General features: G+C 38.1%; 1 protein-coding gene across 1 annotated transcript in view; it reads left to right on the top strand.

Moving 5' to 3' along the window:
* The first annotated feature begins 320 nt into the window (after positions 1-320).
* LOC121384518 (octopamine receptor 1-like) overlaps positions 321-7,588 on the top strand; it is a 51,599-nt gene continuing 44,331 nt past the window's right edge. Inside the window, exon 1 of the mRNA XM_041514935.1 lies at positions 321-414. The gene's annotated coding sequence lies outside the window, so the exon portion shown is untranslated. The remainder of the gene's footprint in view (positions 415-7,588) is intronic.

Below are 7,588 nucleotides of genomic sequence, written 5' to 3'. Positions count from 1 at the left end.
TTTTCAAATACGATCAGATGCATTGGTAATCATCAAATTTAAATACGAAGAAGAGAGACAAAGGGAGATAATTTAATCATGCACTTTTACAAAAAAAAGTAAATAAGAATTCTATATTTTCACTGTAGCTAAAATACAGTGAAAATATGACTTTTCACAGCATATGACTTTTATGGTTTCCGTAGATCTATATATTTCATTGCTATGTATATATAATATATATATATATTATTATTATTATTATATTATTATTATTATTAAATAAATAAATCGATAGCACTGCGTCATGACGTCATAAACGTATTCACGTGACGTCTTCTTAGCAACAGTCATTATTTGGTTACTGACTCCCTAACGATTATTTAATACATGTTGTCTTTTTGGATTTACTGTTTGATGTTCCAATGATTATAGGTAAGTAAGACTTTTTTATGCCCTTGATGCGCCTATATCGTTTTACACAAATTATGTTTTTATCAGAGCGGAATGTAGATTTTTACGAAGCGATCTTAGTACTAAATTCACCTTAAGGTGATCTTAGCGGTAAGATCACCTTAAATGCATAGCTACCGTGTGCACTTAGAGGTAAGATCGCTTCGTAGCTCAGTTGGACCATAAGTACTAAGACAAAATGATTTAGAAATTTGAAGAAAACAAATGTGCTTAAATTATATATAAAAAAAAACTCGTGACTTTCAAAGTGAAACCAGACACTGGATTTAACTGAATCATCATTTGTCTATTTTCAAAACAGGAGATTTTAATACAAAATGAAATGCTAAGTGTCACTACATGATTTGTAGCTTTGGGTTAAATTACAATGTAGTAGTATCATTTTACAAAACGTGTTTGGCTTTGTACCTTGTATGGATTTATCGTTCTGGCAAGTCGCAGTTCTATATACAGACGAAGTATCTGACAGTGATTCATGGAAACAGTCACGACGTTGTCAAAATACTTGTGACTGTCATGTCCAACAATACATTTAAAACAATAACTTAATGATTTCTGGAGCGGATCTAGGCTTTTGAAAAGGGGAACACAACATTAAAAAGAAGGCAAGCTTGAAATTGCCAAAGGCATACTCATCTCACTCTCAAAGGGTGAATGAGATTTGTATGTTCCCCGAAATATTTGAAATAAAGATGTACAGAGATGTGTTTTTAAGACAGTTTAGTATTTTATAATGTCGATGATGATTTTTTTTTTAAAGTCATTAAAAAGGGTATATCAGACGGGCGGTGTGTGTGTGTGTGTGTGTGTGTGTGTGTGTGTGTGTGTGTGTGTTGGGGAGGGGGCTCACGAAACCCATCTGACCCCCTCCAGGATCCATTAATGAATTTTGTTGTTAAGATTTTAGGAATATAAATCCTTACAAATCGTGTTATATTATGAGAATCGAATAATAGAATATTACGCATAACACTTCAAGAAATGAATAACAACGGAGGTCCATGACGAACAACCTTCGCCCTGTATACAAATCAAATCCCACAGACGACAATAATAACATATGTTGTCAAAACTGCTACACGCAGCGTATCAACCGACACACCACCATAAATACTACCACACCTCACCCTTAAAGTAAATCGGGGGAAAATGTGGGGTAAGCTGCTCGTTTTAGACATAACGGGTACAGGGCCGTAACTAGGATTTGTTTTGTATTTTTGTTGTTGTTTTGTTGTTATTGGGTGTGGGTTTTTTTGGAGGTTTTTTTTTTTTTGGGGGGGGGGGGGGGAGAGAGGTTGTTTGTTGTTGTTGGGTTTGTTTTGTTGTTGTTGTTGTTGTTGTTTTGTTTTTTTGTTTTTGGGTGGGGTGGGGGGAGGGGCGCAACTGAGTAGTTAATAGTCTAAAACTCCTTAAACGGTTAAGAAGAGAATTTTCTTTAAGTTTCTATATATTTTTTTCCGGATTTTTTTTCTGGTGGGACAACTGCCTCCCCTTGTCCCCCCCCCCCTCCTCCCGCTAACTACGGCCCTGGGGTAGCGTCAATGACTATCTTAGTTTCGCACAAAAATTGTCGTGCTATTTTCAGTAGGACACCGCACATGTTTCAAGCCAAATCGTAGTTGCTACATTGACACTACATTACAGAAATGTACTGGCCATATGAACCAACATTTTATCACAACAAATACTCTCAAGTGTATTAACAATATCAGGACTGGTAGCCTCAACTGTGGGGTGAAAAGTTGGGTGCACCTCGAATTTTGACCCACTCAGATTATACTGTTTGATGTACGGCTACCTTTAGTGAGTCAGAGAGTATAGTACATGACGCACACGGGGACATTGTATGGATCCGAATATCACAGGGGAGACCTAATTTTGTTCTATGTGTGTATAAATACGCCAGGGTCTCTACCCACATGATCATATTTCCGAACTGTCAACACTCCAGCCCACGACGGTTTCCGCCGTGGTGATGATGGTGGTAATGTGGGGGTTGGTCCCTTAATTACATCTTCATTTCTTGACGACTATCTGTGGTAATGGATCTAGCGATGGTTAAGTGTTTGTTTGACTAGCGATAACGGTTTAAACACCGGTGAAGATGTATTTGCTCGGGTATATCCGTTTCAAGACGCCACCTACATCATACCAGGTGACGTACGACTCCGTAGTACGCACGATGTCACGCAGATATATTACAAGACACCAATAGTGGTCATATATAATTTTACGCCCATGAGTAACTTAAACTGTCGTTCGTAATTGAAGTAAAGTTGTTTTTTCCCCATTGATCTAAATTTGGCATATAAAGAATATGAAAAGTCATTACGAGAAATATCAGTGCTGAATAACCTATTGTTAATGTTCTATGTAAAATTACAATGGGCACCATTTAATTATATATCCAGCGTTTTAGATACAGACTACAACATAATAAAGAATATGAAGAGTTAATAAGCGAAATATCAGTGTTGAGTAAACTTTTTTCAATTTGCTGTGTTAAATTACAAAATGGACACCATTTAGTTATAATTTTATACACCCAACGTTTTAGATACAGCCTAAGCCGTGCTGTTTGGGGTTGTTTTGTAAGTGTCAGTGTAATGTACCATATATATATATCGGAGGTCGCAGACACCGGAATCGACCGAGCTTTTCCGATCCTTATTTTTCTTTGAAGTTTCCGATCGATTGGCATTATTGGACTTATCGGTGCTGCACTGCTTGCGTTAAGATTACAAAATGGAATACGGTTAATTCGCAAAACACCATTTTGTATTGAAACTGCAGAAAGCTCTTAGAAGTGTAAAGACAAATTGCTGGGCTCCCTGTGGCGGTTTTCTGATCGAGTGGACTCTCTGAAGGCGTGACGTGTGGTGGAATAACCCCCGTGACAGGTGTCGCCCTAGCGTTCATTATTACATCATTGCGCTCAGCCAGTGGTGTAACGTAGCTATTGAGTAATTCGCTTAACGGCTTTGTAACGACACAGCACATAATTTGAGACTGTTGCGGCTGATGGTGATGCTTTTAATGGTGGTGATGATTATTATGGTGGTGGTGATGATGATGATCGTGATGATGATGATGATGTGGTGGTGGTGATGATGATGATTGTGATTATGTGGTGATGATTATGGTGTGATGATGATGGTGCGGTGGTGGTGGTGGTGGTGATGATGATGATGTCATGATTATGATTCTGACCAGTAATGTTAACTATAACGATGATTGTTATGATTGTAATGATAATGATAATAATCGGTGATGATGACGACAATAATGAAGATGATGATGATGATGATGATGATTATGATGATAATGATAATGCTGCTGCTCACTTATGTTCTTTCGTCCAACTATTGTAAGCGGTTCCATATTATAACAATTTTACTGTTACTGGAGCAATGTAATCACCGTCCCATGACTCCCAACGTCATGACTTTTATGGACTAGTTCTAATCGGAGCATGCTGTTGTAAAGCACACCTGTCATGTCACAGAATGTCAGACAGGAGCTTCCTGTTGCGTAGACAAATCTACTTTAACGAAGATTGGCTTCATAACTTGTTGGCATTCCTTCACAGTACGCAATACATTTCAAAAGAACGATAACTCCGAAATGTACGCAAATGGCACCCGTAAACCACAGGAATTGTGTTGATGTCGATAGCGCTGGCATTTTATTACAGACTTACCATTTTACTATTTCTTATTTCTACTAGGCTGAGCGTATCTTCCAAGCCTGATATCAGGTGGCGAGTTATCCAGGTGTATTTCAGTTTTTGAAGTTTAGAAAACAACTCAGAATTTTTCTATATATATTTAATAACTACTGCTTTAGTTTTGGGGGTTTTCTCGATAATGAAATGTAAATCTGGGCATAGTGAACACACTATTTGAGATATTAAGAACACGTGTTAAGAATTATAGAGAGTCGATTACATTTTATACCGGCACTTATAAGCAGAAATAATAAACATACGCCTACTTTAAGTCATTATGTTTTTCATTAAATTTGATGGATGAGATTAGCGAGTAGCTGCAGTATACAAATAACAAAATTATTTGATATGTAAAAATAGAAATTAAAACTGAATTAGGCGGCAGAGACACAGAGAGAGAGAGAGAGAGAGAGAGAGAGAGAGAGAGAGAGAGAGAGAGAGGAGAGAGAGAGAGAGAGAGAGAGAGAGAGGGTGGGGGAGACAGAGCGAGAAAGAAAGAGGCCGACAGAGAGAAAAATGAGAGACAGACAGACCGGAAAAGCGAGAGATAAAGAGAGAAAAAGAGACAGAGACACACATAGAGAAATATATTGAGAAAGAGAGATATAGAGAAAGAGAGAAAGCCAGATAGACAGAGAGAGAGAGAGAGAGAGAGAGAGAGAGAGAGAGAGAGAGAGAGAGAGAGAGAGAGAGAGAGAGAGAGAGAGAGAGAGAGGGTGGGGGAGACAGAGCGAGAAAGAAAGAGGCCGTCAGAGAGAAATATGAGAGACAGACAGACCGGAAAAGCGAGAGATAAAGAGAGAAAAAGAGACAGAGACACACATAGAGAAATATATTGAGAAAGAGAGATATAGAGAAAGAGAGAAAGCCAGATAGACAGAGAGAGAGAGAGAGAGACAGAGAGAGAGAGAGAGAGAGAGAGAGAGAGAGAGAGAGAGAGAGAGAGAGAGAGAGAGAGAGAGAGAGAGAGAGAGAATGAGTAGCCCATGAATTGGCGACAGCAGGTTTCCTCCCTCAGTATCTGTGTGGTCCTTAACCATATGTCCGACGCCATATAACTGTAAATAAAATGTGTTGAGTGCGTCGTTAAATAGAACATTTCCTTCCTTTGTAGTCCAGGGAAAATAGATAATAGTTAGTACATATAGAATATCAGGGCCCAATTTAATAAAATATCATAAGCCTAATTTTGCACGTAAACGTTAATCTACAATTAAACCACAATTCTTATTACTATTATAGTACAACATATATGGTTAGAAATACACGTATTTCGTTTTCTTTTGTCCTCAAAATGCTGCATTTTCCTTAATGGTGTAATTCTTTTTCGTGAAATAGATGCCAAACACTTGTAAATGTATGTCCGGTATAATTGCTAGTCGCAGACGTAAACTTACGATGTTTTGTCAAATTGCCTCCTGGTTACTACATTTTGATATCGCGGTTATTTGGCGAGGCTTAGATAACGTAGTAACCTGATTTTTGTTTTATCATGCAACCCCTTTCAAGTTATAAAAACTGTTAGTATTATCGAGTAGAAATTAATACCGGAAGTTGGATAATAGCAGGTGCCTGAAAGCATCTTCTGAATGGCATAGGCAGTCAAAAGGTTATGTTTCCATATTCTAAATAAAATACTTTGATTATATTTCACAGTCTGTTATGTCACATTACAATTTTGTTTACCTTTTTCTGTGTGACCTGTAGAAGATCTACATCACTGGCTGCTAGTTAATGTGACGTCAGACGCTGTTCCAATGTAAACATTCTTTGCAGAAAGCTACCTGTTTGCTGTTGGGTTTTTTCAAAAATGTTTAAACCAAAACGCTGGTTAATTCTGAATTCCGGATAATGGAGAATTTAAAAAAATAAGAAGTCATTTGATGTTACGGGAAGTGTGAATGCTATATTTATTTATGCAGTTCAACAATTATTATTGTAAGTGGATCTTTAAAAAATTAGGAAACTACCTACCTGAAATTGAGCAAACATCTGTCATGCGCACAACTCATTTCCTAGTGACCTGATAACACACAGCAACGCCAAGGTTATCATGCTAGCAATGCAGGTGTTATCAGGCAGTGGCATAATGACACTTCGAATTATGATGTATATGTTATCACAGGAAGCATGGTTGCATGGTAATATGGCTTATTACAGTTGAACTACATCCCGATAAAACAAATAACACAGAGCGCTGTATAGACAATATCGGCATTGGCGTATCCAGGATTTTGGTGGAACCGACATTGAGGGGAACCCACACTTGCTGCAAGTCGTGTTTTGGGGCGCAGGCAACTATAAAAGGCGGTCGGGAGTATGATCGGGGGTCGGGGGGGGGGGGGGGGGCATTATGGACGCCAAGCTCCCCTGGTTTCGCCAGTGCATAATGGATATATAAAAACGGTATTACATACACGAACCGTATGGAATCCGTACTGTTTTTTTTTTTAGGTTTTTTTTAACATTGGACGAGTTTTGATATTTTTATTTAGCACTAAAATTTAAACATAAATAATAATCAAGTTCGATTCTTTATAATTTTATTTTATAGTTATTTTACGAAATGTAGATCCATTGCAGTTTTCCCCCCATTTGGTGTTAGGCGATGGAATATCAAGGAATGCTGTATGTGGTTTCGTCTGTCTCTGGGAGCGTGGGTGTTAAAAGTCGGCGATCTCCACCGTTGGCTTGAGTGCCAATAGGCTAACAGTAAATATTTGAAAGTCAAATTTACCGATTTGTAATTGGTCCCTGAGTATCGCCTATTGCAGTCTCTGTTTGCAGTAACTTCAGTAGTTACGTTAAGTAATGTAAAGACACGCGCCAGACAAATCCGTCTTCGTTAAGAAAGATATTTGCTCAAATACAAAAGACAAAAATCGCCTTGGAATGAATGAATGGATGGATGGATGGACGGACGGACGGACGGACGGACGAACGAATGAAGGAATGAAGGAATGAAGGAATGAATAAACGAATTAATCATTGAAAGAATACATAATAGAACCTCAACACGAACAAAATTTCGCATTTTGTGTTCGATATATTGTTTATGATGAGGTGTTGCTGTTGCTGTTGTTGTTTTTGTTGCTGTTGTTGTAATGTCTGGGTTTTTATTTTATTTTTTTTTTTTTTTTTTTTTTTTTTTCGGGGGGTGGGGGGAGAGCGGATTGTTTGTCGTTCGTGTTTTTGTGTATTGGTTTTGTTTTGTTTTATTATTTATTTAAAGGAGAAGGGGTGGGTACGGGATGAGAGAACGTGACAGATGCGGATTGTAGCCCGGCGCCTGGTCCCTGTTGATTAAATCATGTGCTGAGGTGTTCCTAAGTGAACGTTTCGGTCCTTATGAACTGGGTATTTCAAGTGATGACACGCTCTCTTTTTTTGCCTATCAGTATAGATACG

This window comes from Gigantopelta aegis, chromosome 10 (assembly GCF_016097555.1).
Source record: "Gigantopelta aegis isolate Gae_Host chromosome 10, Gae_host_genome, whole genome shotgun sequence".
In the NCBI taxonomy this organism is placed as follows: domain Eukaryota; kingdom Metazoa; phylum Mollusca; class Gastropoda; order Neomphalida; family Peltospiridae; genus Gigantopelta; species Gigantopelta aegis.
Note: the sequence above shows the minus strand (reverse complement) of the source record. Positions and strands in the feature narration are given on the sequence as shown.